At 40.6% G+C, this 14,602-nt stretch overlaps 1 long non-coding RNA gene across 6 annotated transcripts in view; it reads right to left on the bottom strand.

Annotated features, from left to right (window-relative positions):
• Positions 1–872: 872 nt before the first annotated feature.
• LOC103675351 overlaps positions 873–14,602 on the bottom strand; it is a 117,096-nt gene continuing 103,366 nt past the window's right edge. For all 6 annotated transcript variants that reach the window (XR_005835003.1, XR_005835002.1, XR_005835005.1 and 3 more), the window contains 2 exons: positions 5,080–5,164; positions 873–1,488 (listed from right to left, as the gene is read on the bottom strand). This is a non-coding gene — a long non-coding RNA (uncharacterized LOC103675351). The remainder of the gene's footprint in view (positions 1,489–5,079; positions 5,165–14,602) is intronic.

Raw genomic sequence — 14,602 nt, 5'->3', positions numbered from 1 at the left:
GAATGGCACAATTTTAACCTTATCTTTTCTTCATACACTCAAAGAGCATTTGTTAAAACCGTCTTCTATGGTCCAGTTATAGGAGCTACATTATTACATTAGCATGCCATCTGATATTCTTATACGAGGGTCTATGTGTTCTGGCCCAACGAATCTCTTACTCTATCATTTATGTACTCCTAACTTTTCCTATTTAATAATAATTTTATTTCATCATAAAATCCATAAATAATTAATGCAGAATATTCGAAGACACAAAAAACACAATGTAAAACAAAAATTAGCCATAATTGTATCAAAGATAGTTTTGATGTATGCACTTTTACTGTTTCTGACTATCTATGTGCATGTTTTAAAATAAAAATCACCATGATATTTACACTGTTTTGTAGCTTTTCTCTTTCTACTGACTAATGCATATTTGTAGAACTTTTTCAATGTCAGTAAATGATCTACATCAAGATTTTTTCTTTATAACTTTTTAAATTTTATAATTATTTGCTATACATTGTTGTGAACTTAGAAAATGGAAAAAAATTGTTCAGAAGGAAATAAGTCATTGAGAACCCTATCATCCAGAGATTGCTTTTGATATTTTAGTCTATATCCTGGCAATCTGTTTTTAAAAGTTCTGTAAGTAATAACTAAATGTATTTTCACTATAAAGTTTCAAATAGTACAGAAGTATTTTACTTTTTACTTTGCATGTAATAAAAATCATTTTGTTGTTTCTTTGAGTAAACTTTTAATATGTTTGTATATATCTTTATTTATTTTTTTTTAAAGATTTTATTTATTTATTTGACAGAGACAGCCAGCGAGAGAGGGAACACAAGCAGGGGGAGTGGGAGAGGAAGAAGCAGGCTCCCAGCAGAGGAGCCTGATGTGGGGCTCGATCCCAGAATGCTGGGATCACGCCCTGAGCTGAAGGCAGATGCTTAACGACTGCGCCACCCAGGCGCCCCTGTATGTATCTTTAAATGAAACATAGAAAAGTCTAAAAGAAGGCATAAATCACTGGGCTGAAATGAAGCTGTGAGCAGGGCCACTCTCCTTTTAGGACAGGGCTCTATGGGAGAATCTGTCCCTTGCCTTTCCAGTTTGTGCATGACTTTCAATGTTCCTGGTTTTATGGCTGTGTCACTCTAATCTTCAAGGCCAACATCTTCAAATCTGTGTTCCAACGCATATCACCTTCTTTGCTCTATATGTCAAATCTTGCCCTGCCTCTCTCTTAGGAGGACACTTGTGATTGCATTTAGAGCCCGCCCAGACAATCCAGGATAATCTTTTCATCCTTAATGTAATCACATCTACAAAGGCTGTTTTTCCAAATAAGGCAACATGTTTAGGTTCCGGTGAATAGGGTGCCACGATCCAGCCTGCTAGAGCTGTCATCATTGGGTAGGGATGGAGTTCTGTGAGTCAATAGGAAGAAGGGATGGGGACAATCTTCTAAGGGCACCAATCCTAAAGTCCGTTCCACTCCTGGGGAAAGAAAAGCACAACAAACCACATGATAGCTGGAGTCATTGGATAAAGAAGAAGAAAAGGACAACTGCACTGAGGGAACTTAAGTACAGATTTTGGACTTCCTGTCAGTTAAAAGTTTGAGTCTTCTGCATGTAGGCTGTGGGTTTCAAAAATTTTAAGTTGCTGAATGCTCAACTGAGAATATGCCTGAGATGGCAGAACTAGGAGTGGAGCCCAGAGCTGAGGTCCAAGGCCAGAGCCAGAGGCACAAATGGATCAGAGTATGGGGTGGGGGGCATAGACAGAAGCCTCTGCAGAAAGATTCCTAATCTCATCATCAGCCACCAGAGAGGTGGAGGACATTCAAAAGATGGGACTTCCGTGCCACAGGGAATTTTCAGCTTTCACAATCCATCTGCTGATTTAATACCTGCTCTTGATTGTATTCTGCAAATTAAACTTTTTGATAAACCCATTTTAAGTGACCTGGTAAGGGGTTGAGCCCGACCTGCCTGCCTCCTCATGAATACTCAGGGGGTGTGGGAGGGGAAGTAAACTGATGCAAAGATAATCTTTAATAGGTGACTGGTGACTAGCCAGGAGACCTGATGGAAAGACTATGCCAGACATTAAGTGTTCCATGTAAACACCCTTCTGAAGGCTTAGTCTGTCATTCTGACTAATTTGGGGGCTTACAGGGATGGTGTATTTTTCTCTGAGAGGATAGAACATTGTGGAGAGTTTTGAGTAGATGAATGTATGAGTGTTGGATGTGGGTGGGGACCGTTGCTTCAGCCAACTCTCTTCACCAAAAGCAACCATAGCAGAAGATTAAGTTTTAATTCAAGAGTCTTCAGAGATGACTGGGCTGGATTTCCCCAGCCACATACAGGAGAAGCCTCAAGGAAGAGGAAAGGGAGAAATATTGTGGTGACATGGAGGCTTTCACCCAGTTCTCACCCCTACTCTGGGCATTTCCTCCACTGTGAGCTGTGCTCTTGCTGCCCTCAAAGGGCCTGAGCTATTTTCTGAGTAAGATGGAGAAAGTGTTTGATGATTAAGTTGAGAGAGGGTTGAGCTGGAACAGTGATAGGCCCCATGTTGGGACATTCCAGCCATGAGAGAGGAGGGGAGCTGAAAATCAGTGGGAGGGAAGAGAAGGAGGGACACAAGACCCAGAGTAAGGGCAATTCTCCCCAGAAATTGATAGTCCATATGCACAGATGCTAGTCATTTAATAAATGAGTCTTCTAACCCTCTTCCATGAGGGTATTAGTACAAATGATACTGATGAATTCAAATGCCTTAGGGTCACGCATTATGCTTTTCCTTTTCCTGGAGTTCTCTTCTCCCCCTAGAAAACTACTCATCCTTCAGCATTTAAACCTCCAATATGAAGTCCACCCAACACTTCCAGATTCCTGTCACCTTCCCATTCTTAACACATCCTGCAGTTCTTCTTTCCTCTGGCTATTCAGTAAAATCCTTGAGGAAGATTCACAAATCTTATATATCTGAGTCACAACCAGATTTACTAAATTAGGTGGGACATAAGCATCTATAGTTTTTAGAACTTCAAAAGGTTCTAGTTCTGAGGCTGAGAACCAGTGAACTATCACATTATAAGCACAATATGAAATACTGGTGTATAAAGACTACCACTTCTATTTTGTTTCCCCAGCTCATAGCATCTTGTAAGCACTCAGTAAAGTTTGTTGAATTTATTGAAAGAATTAGGAAGACAGAGCTGGAAAGTATATGATGTGGCAGAGTAAGTTTAATGAAGGACGTGTTGTAGGGCAGGGCAGGGCAGCAGTGGTGTGAGTTCGTGGCTTTGAATGAGGTGTGAGCCCAGAAGGGGAAGCCTACAGTGAAAGATACTAAGAGAAGATACTAAGACAAACTTGGCCTAGTCTACATTCCTTTGACATAAGATTGCCACACAGTTGGAATGGGATGACATTTGAATAACCTTCTAGGGCTGGAGGACAGATATTGTATCAGGTACCCTTAATGCGAAATAAGAGAGATACTGAGAAGAAAGAGTTTAAAAATCTAGCTAAGACCCAACTGAAAAACACTCACATAACAACACAGCAATTAAACTTAATGGTTGCCATTTGTGAGTGCTTACTACGTGCCAGTCTTTACATTAAGCACTTTATAAACATGGCTTAATTGAAAACCATTATTATAGCCCTCCATGAAGAAATGCAGGTTTGGAGAGCATAAGTAAGTTGTTTAAGGTTATAGAGCCAGTAAGTGTTAGAAACTGGATTTGGACTCAGGTCTAGCTGACTTCAGAACCTGTGCTTTCATGCATGATACCTCTAGCCTCCTTCCTCCAATCTACCTCCTGCATAGCCTCTGGTCTAAGCGATTACCTAAAATCACATGGTAAATCCTACCATGTCTTTGAGGCTTGAAACAATTCCTGACTCTTTACTGCCTTACAGAATGTGTTAGAAAATGGAGTATCTGCAGAACCAAGTAGAGAGGTAACCAAATAGGGAGGTGTTGATATCGGCTTCCAAAAGTGATGAATTAACTTGAAGTTTATTTGAAGGAAGTAAGGAATATGGAGGAGAAAGAACAGAGCAACATTAAATATAGACCTGAAATGTTTGAGGAGAAAAAACCCAGATTCACCTCTATACCTGCCAAAGTCATTATTCCAAAACTCACCGGATAGCACATTTGTGCACGTGCATGCGCGCGCGCACACACACACACACAGAGAACCTATGCGATTTTGCTAAATAATAATTTTTCAACAAATAGATAAAACAGTAACATTAAAAAGATATATTTAGTCAGGGGTGAGCTGTTTTGACTCACAACACTTCTAACACCAACTGTATGGTTTTTTTTTCCTCACACCAATTCTCTGATTCTTTGGATACCAACTGGTGTTGCACAATTCAGTTCTAACACTAACTACCTGAAGTTAGTTAGACTTCACAGATTTAAGGTCTCAGTCCTACAAGACTGCTTATTTTAAGATGCCAATTGCAAGTCCCAAGCCACCTGTTTGTGCTTCTGAACAACCAGGTATAAATTGGGGATTCCCACTATGCTCTTCTTAGGTTCAATAATTTGCTAGAATGGCTCGCAGAACTCTGGAAGTCACTTCATTTGTGTATCCTAGTTTATCATAAAGGATACAAATGAACAGCCAGCTGCACAGGAACATAGAGCAAAGTGTGGAAGCATCCTGAGTGTAGGAGTTTCTGTCCTCGTGGAGTTGGGGTGTACCACCCTCCCAGCACCTCTATGTGTTCACCAACTTGAAAGCTATCCAAACCTCATCTTTTATGGGTTTTTATGGAGGTTTCATTGCATAGGCATGGTTGATGAAATCATTGGCCATTAGCGATTGAACTCAATCTTTAGCTCCTCTCCCTGGCCTGGAGGTTGGGGGTTGAGGCTCAAAGTTCCAAGATTCTAATCAAGGCTTGGTCTTTCTAGCCACCCCACCCCCACCACCATCCTGAAGCTACAAGGCCCAGCCATCAGTCATTTCATTAGCATACAAAAGACACGCCTATCACTCCAAGGGCTTAGGAGCTGTGCGCTAGGAACAAGGAACAAAGATCAAATACGTACTTTTTATTGTACCCCAAGGGGTATCTTTGCAGATAAAGAATGCTGCTTTCTGTTCTCTGGTGATGTTAAGTATGAAGGAATCATCCTGAAATTTGAGACAGAAAGTTCACATAAATAATTAAAATCATAATACAGGTTTAAATGCCTGTTGACTTAACTTATGATACACATCCATTCAGATGTCACATGTGCACATTTGCAAGGTATCCTGATGCCTGTGCTGCCGGAAGAGGGTCATCCTCTGCAGCTCTACCAGTTTTATTTTCACTTGGAGTATTTCCTCCCTTGATTTTTATGTTACATGGACTTGTCTCATGATGGCACCATTGTGACATGTGTACAGGCTGGTCATACCCTGTTCAACTGTTACTTACAGCCCTCTCTGCAGATGAACTGGGCCCAAACTTACCTGTTTCCCCCTAACTTTAGAATGGCAGGCAAATAGTGAGGCTTCTCCCCAGGAGATTCTAGCTTTTGCCTTTGCCACCATTACTTCTAGACACCCAACCTGAGTTATGATTGGCAACTCACACATACATACATACAAGATTTATGAGCAGCATTGTACTGTTTAAACTTACGTTTTACAAGCATCTCAGCCACTGTTCCTGGATGACGATTTTTATGGAGACTTATACCACATTACTGCTAGACTACTCGTGTTATATTGTTCTTATATTTCATTTGGTTTTCCCTTTGGGGGGAGTTTCTTTTCTATTGTTTTATTTCTTAATGCATAGGATTTACATTTGCATACCTGAGACGCTGTTGAAGAAAAGGTTAGTTTTACAATTGAATGACTGGTAAGTAATATGATTTTAGTTGGCATTATTAAAGTAAATAAAAGAATTCTTGTGGGTTTGTGTGAAATCAGTTTCCTTGTGGCATTATACTCACACAACATACGGGCAGACTAAACAAAAGTGTTCCCATGCTTAACAATTAGCACCAAGTCCATATTACTCACTAAATGTTTACTGAGGACTTACTCTGGGCCAGATACATATACGGAAGGGCTCATAGGACACAACAAGATGCTGTGTGCTTGAGTAAAGAAGACAGCGGCCGTCCCCATCATTCTTTTGCTTAAATTCCTTGGAGGGCCTTGGGTCCAAATTGGTTTAGAATATTCCTCTGCTGCCCAGAGAGATAGGCTGAAAGAGCCCAGAAACGGGAGAGAAAGCTTTAAGAATCCACACTAGGTTGTGCCTCTGGCCCTCTGCCTTGACCTCTTTGCTCTGTCCTACTCCCTTCAGTTCATGTTTCATATTAATTATTGTTGGTTTTTCTTCTCAACTTTGAGTAAATCCTGGATTTGTCTCTGGGTTTCTACTTGAGATCCTCTCAGTTCCATTATCTGCATCTTAAGGAGAAATCTCACCCTACCCATAACCAGACCTAGTTGCTGGAACTACAATCCCAGAATGGCAGCCTAGATCACACTTGCCTGGGTGAGGACTTCAGATGTGATCCATAGCTTTGGAGTTACAATTCCTAACCACAAACCCCCCTTAGATCTGACACCTGCTTGTCTTTCTAGCTTTGTCCCCTGCCGTCCTTCAACTTGTGTGTTATGTTTCAGTTGTTTAGAACTTCTCGAGCAGTTTCTGGAACAAGTAATTTTACTTCCCATCTCAGTGTTTTCAGTTTTTTTCCCTAGATATGAGCATGACCCTAATAAGTACCAATAGCTGAATCAAGATATATCCAAATGTTACTAAAACCAATTTGGTCAAATATAGGATTCATCAGTGAGTCAACAATTATAGAGTATCTATTACATGCAAATTACAGCTTAATCTATAAGGATGTCATGATTTAGGTAGGGAGCGTATACAACACTGAGGCAGGGCAGACTGTGATAATCATATTAGACGTTCAAACAACAGTCTATGCGATTCTGATGGAAAAAATATATAAATTTGGATTAGAATAATCAAGTCTACAACTTATGGGAGGAACACAGGCTGTGCAAATCAGGGCAACCAGCTAATTACTGTCGGACAGAATAGAGAGTGGATTGAGCAATAACAATTACTTGTCAGCTGGTTATTTTGCCCTGCAATGGCCTTAAGCTCTGAGTGATAAGGAAGTGAGAAAATAGAAGAAGGAAGTGTGGCAGGACCCAGAGGGAAGGAATTTATTCTTGTAAAACAAGGAGGAGAAGTGGAACCAAAGGCAGGAGAAAGAGGAGTAAAGATCATGGGTGTAGCATCTTCCTGAGTCTCTTTAGTTCCAAAATTGGGGAAGGAAAGAAGAGAGCCAACCATGGAACCAAAGGAAGGCTCATCATCAAAACAAGGAGAAAACAAAAGAAACAGAATGTTTCACATAGGAATTTCGCTATGGCACCCCTGCTTATAAAGTGTTGATACCAGGAACATTTGACCGATGATACAGATAAAAGGGTGGCAAAGACATGGTTCTAGAAAGATGTCTAAGGGAAAATGTTATTATGGTTATTGTTAGAACTATTCACAACAATTCCCACTCTCCATTAATGCACAAGAGAGTGTTGAATTTCCCACCTCTTTCAAAGATTGATGTGGCTACGTGGCTTTCTTGGGCTAATAAAATGTGAGTGGGAGTGCCAAACACGTAGAATTAGTGAGAATTACTTTTTACCCACTGAGATTTGGGATTTAAGTATAAGCTAAGCTATCTTTCCTAATGCAATTATCTATAAATGAAAAGATGCTAATATTTATGTGAAGAAAGAGATTTGTGGGACAGGTTGAACAGGTACTATAAGAGATGGAAATAATATAATGCAAGACTTATGATTCCTTTGCTTTCCTTCCAGTAATTTACCTATACATTTCTCTCTTTGTAATATTCTCCTTCATAAATAAGCATCCATTTTTATGATTTCAACTACTGCCTTGGTATGAATCATTAAGAACTCTATGTATCTAACCCTGAGAATCACATTCTTATTTCTAACTGCCTACAGAGACATGCTCATCTTAGAGACAACCACTTAAACTATTCAGACATGTTCATGTCTAAAAATGAAACCATGAAACTCCCCAACAAACCAACTGTCCTCCAGAGAAAAACCCATCCACCCTTGGTGGTGAACTTAGCTTGCTTCCCCGTCTTTTTCTGCTTTATTCAATCTCTTCTTTAAAATGCCCCTCACATTTACCACTTCCTCTTCACTCCCACCTTAGCTACCTTGCTCTAAATCTACTTAACTCAAACCTGAACCATGGTCACAACTTCACTTCCCCTCTAGCATATCCACCCACCAATCCATCCTAGACATTCTTCAAGGATCCTCTTCAACCTTTCAGTCGTGTCCAACATTCTCTGCAGTATACTCATCCAGTCCTCTCCCATTGCTTCCCAGCTTACGTGCTCAGGCCCCTTCTTTGCTGTGCTCTGTAAATCATTCTGCTAAGTCTTACCTCACTATTTGACTAATGATTTTACTTCCAGCTGGGCAAGTATTCTAACTTGCATCTTCCTGGTCAAAAATCCCATCCATCCTGGGGTGCCTAGGTGGCTCAGTTGGGTAAGTGTCTGACTCTTGGTTTCAGCTCAGGTCATAATCTCAGGGTGGGATTAAGCTCTTCATCAAGCCTGCATCGAGCCCCGTATCAGGCTTCCGGCTTCAGCGGAGTCTGCTTGTCCCTCTCCCTCTGCTCCTCTCCCTACCCCCTGCTCATGCTCTCTCTCTCATTCTCTCTCTAAAACAGATAAATAAAATCTTAAAAAAAAAAAAAATCCCACCCATCCTTAAAGCTCATATTAAATCCCCCCCTTTTTTTTTCTGGAAGACTTACCCAACAAATGTCATCCAAACACATCTCTCTGTTTCTCCACCCACACAGCACTTAGTCACAAAGTTCTAAGTTCTCTTAGAAATCATACAGAACAATCCCCTAATTTTATGGTTGAGGTTCAGAGAGTTGGCCAGTCCTGCAAACAGTTAATGGCTGCTAAAATTAGAAGCCAGGTGTTCTGACTTTAGTTTCCTTCCTGCTATACTTTTCTGCCTTTTCTTTACCAACTAATGTATTTTAGAGTTTAATTCTATCCAATCTTGCATTTTTCTTAATGTTTATTAATCATGCATCCCTGATTAGATTATAAGCAGTTTAGGAACAATGAGCTCAGTCCATATTAGGTACAAGCCCTTATTTTTGGCTTCTGAGGCTGAGGTTCAGAGTAAGGTTGAAATGCAGAGCCAAGCCATCAAACCAATAAGTTTTCGAACAACTGGAAATCAGCCAGGTATGTGAATAGAACTTTAGAGGAAAAAGGAAGGTAGTAATTTAAGGTCAGGACTTCAGATGACCAGAGTCAGGAAAATTTAAGATTCCAAAGTACAAACTCCTTGATTGAATTATAGATGATCAGAAAGAGTTAGATCAAGCAACAGGTCCCTTACTCAACACCTAGAATAGGGGAATAAGGAAAAGGAAAGGAAAGAGACTCACCAGAGAGGCCCAGAAATTTCCCCTGTCTGGCTAGAGAAGGTAATCCTAAAGGAGGACACAAAGCATGAGAAAGCCTGATTTTTAAAAAGATTTTATTTACTTATTTTAGAAAGAGAGAGAGTGCAGGGGGAGGAGCAGGGGGAGAGGGACAAGCAGACTCTGTGCTGAGCATGGAACCTGACTTGGAGGACATGGGGGCTTGATCCCACGACCCTGAGATCATGACCTTAGTTGAAATCAACAGTTGGATGCCCAACCGACTGAGCCACCCAGGTGCCCTGAGAAAGCCTGATTTTTATTTTATTAAGGTATAATTGACATACAACATTATATTAGCTTCAGGTATATGACATAATAATTTGATATTTGTATATATGGTGAAATGATCACTATAATAAGTCTAGTTAACATCGGTCACCACATGTAATTACAGAATTTTTTTTCTCATTCTCTTAGCAACTTTCAAATATGTAATACAAAGATAACTATAGATGCCATGCTATACATTACATCTCCATGACTTACTTATTTTATAACTGGAGGTTTGTAGCTTTTGAGCCTCTTCACCCATTTCACCTGGTCCCCATCCCCAAGCCTGATTTTTAATTATGGATGGTCTGGCCAGCCAGAGATGGGCTGAGCAGGGAGGGCAGAGCTGCTCTGAGCCAAAAGGCAGTAGATGTTTTTAGCTGGTTGTTGGCACAACCCCAGCCATGCTTCTCTCTTGGGAAGCCTTGCCAGATCCCATCCCTCCTGAATGCTGGCCCAGACCCTTGGACTGAGGCCTGTGCCTCTTTACTTCTGTCCTGGCTATAGGACAATGGATCCCATCCACCAGTGATTGAGTTTGCCGACCTGTGCAGATTCCCTCTGTATCTTATTAACATAACCCACTTAGCATGGAGTATGCAAGATACTGTATGCTTTTATCTCACCTTTCCTTCCCAATTTTATTTCCCACTGTATCCCTTTCCATAATCTTACATTCCAGCCACACTGGCAGCCACCATTCCTCACAAACAATATATATTGTTTCATGCCTCTGTGGCTTTGCTTGTGTTGTTACCTCTGCTTAGAGTGCTTTACCTATTGCCTTTCCAGTACTGTATCTGACTGACAAATTCTTATTCGTATTTTCAAGACCCAACTCATATGCTTTCACCTTAGTCGAGCATTCTAAGATTCTTCTAATTGGAACAGAGCAAGTCATTTCTTTCCTTGGACACTCTTCATCATTGTTTGTGTCTTTATTATAGAACTTAAAAATTCTGCTATATAGTTGGTATAGTTTTACGGCTTCACCCTATTGTATTGAGGCTCCTTGAGAATAGGAACTATGTGTTAATTATTGCCTTTCCTCACGATACCTGGACCATTGTGTCGTGCATAATAAACACTGAATAAATATGTTGGGCTAAGTCTTGAATTGTTGTCCTTTTATCCTGTATATTTTCAGACAGAATTTATTCTTTCAGGGCAATATTAGGTTCACAGCAAAATTGAGGGGAAAGTACAGAGAATTCCCAAATCACCCCACCCCAACACAAGCACAGCCTCCCTCACTATCAACATCCCCTACCATGTTACACTTGCTACAACTGATGAACCTATATTGACACATCATTATCACCCAAATTCCATAGTTTATTTTATTTTTAAATTTATTTATTTAAGAGAGAGCATGTGCAAGCAGGGGGAGGGGCAGAGAGAGAGGAAGAAGGAGAGAAGCAGACCTTCCCGCTGAGCGAGGAGCCCAGTGTGGGGCTCAGTCCCACAGCCCTGAGATCATGACCTGAGCCAAAATCAAGAGTCAGACCCTTAACCGACTGAGCCACTCAGGCACTCCCCAAAGTCCATAGTTTACATTAGAGTTCATTCCTGGTGTTATACATCCTGAGAGTTTTGACAAATGTGTAAAGACCTGTATCCAGCATCACAGTTTCACTGTCCTAAAAATCCTCTATGCTCCAACTATTCATCCCTCCCTTCCTGCTAACCCCTGGCAACCACTGATCTTTTTACTGTCTTTGTAGTTTTGTCTTTTCCAGAATATTATGTAGTTGAAATCATACAGTATGTAGCCTTTTCAAATTGGCTTCTTTCATTTAGCAATATTCATTCAAGTTTCTTTTCACAGTTTGATAGCTTATTTCAGTTTAGTGCTGAATAATGTTCCATTGTTTGGCTGTACCACAGTTTATTCATCTGACCATCTACTGAAGGACATTTTGCCAAGTTTGGGCAATTATGAATAAAGTTGCTATAAACATCTGTGTGCAGGTTTTTGTGCGGCCATGAGTTTTCAACTCACTTGGGTAAATACCAAGGAGCACTATTGTTGGATTATATGTTGGTTTATTTTTTTTTAAGATTTTTATTTATTTATTTATTTATTTATTTATTTATTTATTTATTTATTTATTAGAGAGAGAGAGCACAAGTAGGCAGAGTGGTAGGCAGAAGGAGAAGCAGGCTCTCTGCTGAGCAGAGAGCCCGATGCAGGGCTTGATCCCAGGATCTGGGATCATGACCTGAGCCAAAAGCAGCCACTTAACTGACTGAGCCACCAGGTGCCCTGCTGGATTATATGTTAAGAGTATGTTTAGTTTTGTAAGAAAGTGTCAAACAACCTTCCAAAGTGGCTGAACCACTTTGCATTCCACCAACAATGAGTTCATTCTCCACATCCTTGCCAGCATTTGGTGGTGTTACTGTTTTGGTTTTTTGCATTCTAATGTGTAGTGGTATCTTGTTGTTTTAATTCACAATTCCCTAATGACATAATATGTTGAGCATCTTTTCATAAGCTTACTTGCCATCTGTCTATCTTCTTTGGACAGATGTTATTCTCTATTTTTAACATAATAAAAATAAATACTTGTCAATTATTCAAACAATATACAAGTTTACAAAGTAAAAAGTAAAGCTTCTCTTTCCCTCAATCTCATTACCCAAAAGTAATCACTGTTAACATTTTCTTGGTCTTCCTTCAAGGCATTTTTGTATGCATTTACGTACCTACATATGTATATTTTTACACAACTATACGGTTTATCTTTCAATAGTATTTTGAGAGTTACTTTTTAAATGGATGTTAAAAATATATTACTTTAGGGGCGCCTGGGTGGCACAGCGGTTAAGCGTCTGCCTTCGGCTCAGGGTGTGATCCCAGCGTTATGGGATCAAGCCCCACATCAGGCTCCTCCGCTATGAGCCTGCTTCTTCCTCTCCCACTCCCCCTGCTTGTGTTCCCTCTCTCGCTGGCTGTCTCTATCTCTGTCGAATAAATAAATAAAATCTTTAAAAATATATATATATTACTTTAATATATCTGGAAAATCTTTCAATATCAGTAATGGCTGCAGGATATACCAGAGGATGAGCATGCTATAAAGTAATTAATCAATCCCTTAATGGGCATTTAAGTTGTTTCTTTTTTTTTTTTTTTACCTTCAAGTAATTCTATAACAACCACCCTACACATATATATGTCTTTGTACAAACATGCCTGTATTTCTGTAGTATAGATTCTTAGAAATGGAGTTGTGAGTCAAAAATCACATAATGTAAGAATGTGATAGAAATTGCCCTCGGCGTGCCTGGGTGGCTCAGTCAGTTAAGCATCTGCCTTTGGCTCGGGTCATGATCTCAGGGTCCTGAGATCGAGCCCCGCATCGGGCTCCCTGCTCAGCGGGGAGCCTGCTTCTCCCTCTAACTCTCCCTCTGTGTTCTCTCTCTCAAATAAATAAATAAAATCTTAAAAAAAACAAAAAGAAATTGCCCTTGAACTGCCAAATCGTGCCCAAAATGGCTGTTTCAACTTACACTACTATCGACAGTGTTAGAGAGTGTATCAAGTATCCAGAAAAGACTTCAGGACTCCAAATGGTGTCTTAGGGGTCATCAGGGGACCATAACGAGCAGGAAAAGAGTCTATGCAGCAGCCTCCTACCCCCTTCAATCAGACTATATCTGCTTTGATCGATATCGACTGGAGTTAGTATAGAAGTCCTCTTGAGGAGAGGCCTCTGGTACTGAACCAAGCACATTAAAAATCATCGAAATAAGAAATGACTTCTTTTGGTTAACAAACATTAATTCATTAGTTACTTCGGAATGTTTTCAGTTGCAAGTAACAGATAATCTAATAGAGGTGGAATTAGTAGGGCTTTATTCTCCTCACATAATAAAAATCTGGTGAGACTCACAGATCCTTTGGGGCTTTCCCTTAAGGTTGCCAGATGGTGTCACCCCGCGTCAGCATTATCTTTGTATTCAAGGCGGGATGCAGGGGAGATAGTTTGCACCAGGTACTCTGGCCCTTTTATAAGAAATGCAAAAGTTCTTCCAGAAGCTCTTTACTCCGTCCTGAGACCTTTGCTTGTATCTCATTGGGCCCGAACTGTTTTTCCACACAGACCCTAATCGCTGTAAGGGAGGCTGGAAAAAGAGAATTTAGATTTCCCCAGGCTTAATAGAGGAGCCAGGCAAAGATAAGCAGGTTAGGAGTCAATGTTGGGCCATCTACAGAGTAGATCAGGGACTGCCCCCAGGTGCTCACCATACTAAATACTAAAGGAGATAGTCCTTATGCTTAATGTGTTAACAGTTGAAGACAGGCATGTAAATAAACAGCTTGATTGCATACATTGGAGCAATACAAATATTATATGTCCCAATGCAAAAATAAGTAGGGGAGATATTAGATGGTTTGATATCTAAAGTGGGGAAGGACGGGGAAGGCCAGGTAAGACTTCCTTCAGGTAGTGACATTTAAGCAGTCTTCGAAAATGAGTCGTTGCCCATGGGATACTCAGAAGGTGAAGTAGTGCATTCCAGGCAAAGGGAATGGGGGAACAGAGACACAAACCCAGAGGGCGCATTTCAGGAACTGCAAGTAGTTATTATGACTGAAGAGAAGGTTTGGGGGTAGGTGGTGGCAGGGGAGTCCTGATAGGAGATGACCCTGGAGATTTCTGCCAAGGCCAAGTCACAGAGGGCCTCCCGTGTTCCTCAATATGGAATCTGGACACTCTTCTGACCTGATAGTGTCACGGAGACTGTGTCCTATAAGCTGT

This window comes from Ursus maritimus, unplaced genomic scaffold (assembly GCF_017311325.1).
Source record: "Ursus maritimus isolate PB19 unplaced genomic scaffold, ASM1731132v1 scaffold_16, whole genome shotgun sequence".
NCBI classification, from domain to species: domain Eukaryota; kingdom Metazoa; phylum Chordata; class Mammalia; order Carnivora; family Ursidae; genus Ursus; species Ursus maritimus.
Note: the sequence above shows the minus strand (reverse complement) of the source record. Positions and strands in the feature narration are given on the sequence as shown.